We start from the raw sequence: 810 nt of genomic DNA on the forward strand, positions 1-810 counted from the left end.
ATATAAGGTAGTTTTTTTTTTTAAATAATTATTCTGTGATGACAAATTTGATTTTTTTATGTTAAAAATTAAACTAAATCTATCAATTACCAGTAATTCAGTTGTTAAAAGATTATAAAAATTGATATGTTTGACAAATTAAAACATATCCAATTGTTAATTCAAAATTTTAATCAATTTGAACTCAATTGCTATAACTAAAAAGTACCATCTTATGCATATTAAAAGAAAGAAAAATCTGGTAGAAGAAACAACTTAAATTAAAGTCAAATATGAGTTATAAATTTTTTGGCAAACATTCAAGAATATAGAACCTTCAAAAATTGAAAAGCAAGTAGTAAACTAAATACAAATTGTTCACGAGCAATGCTGTATGGCTGGCTAGTAAATATTATTACTTTTGGCCAATATTTAGCCGGTAATAATTTACACCCATATATATTTATGTACGTTTTATATATAAAAAATATATAATTTGTACTTATATTTATCAAAATTTTACATACATAAATTAATATAATTTATATTAATTTATTTATTAAACATAATTTAATATTTATACTAATTAAATAATAACTAAAAATTACTGACACTAACTTTAAAAATTTTTCAAAACAGAAAATTCAATCTAACACTGAAAAATATGCTATGCAGTCTATCATTTTGATCACGCTAGTCATCTTATATTATATGGAAAAGTATAGGTAATTAACAAGATTTTTGAATAATGTATAAACAATGTGAATTAATAGGGTTAAAAGAGTAAATTTAATTAATAGCATTAAATTAGAGTGTACTGTATTTTTATTT

Source organism: Arachis ipaensis, chromosome B03 (genome assembly GCF_000816755.2).
Source record: "Arachis ipaensis cultivar K30076 chromosome B03, Araip1.1, whole genome shotgun sequence".
NCBI lineage: Eukaryota > Viridiplantae > Streptophyta > Magnoliopsida > Fabales > Fabaceae > Arachis > Arachis ipaensis.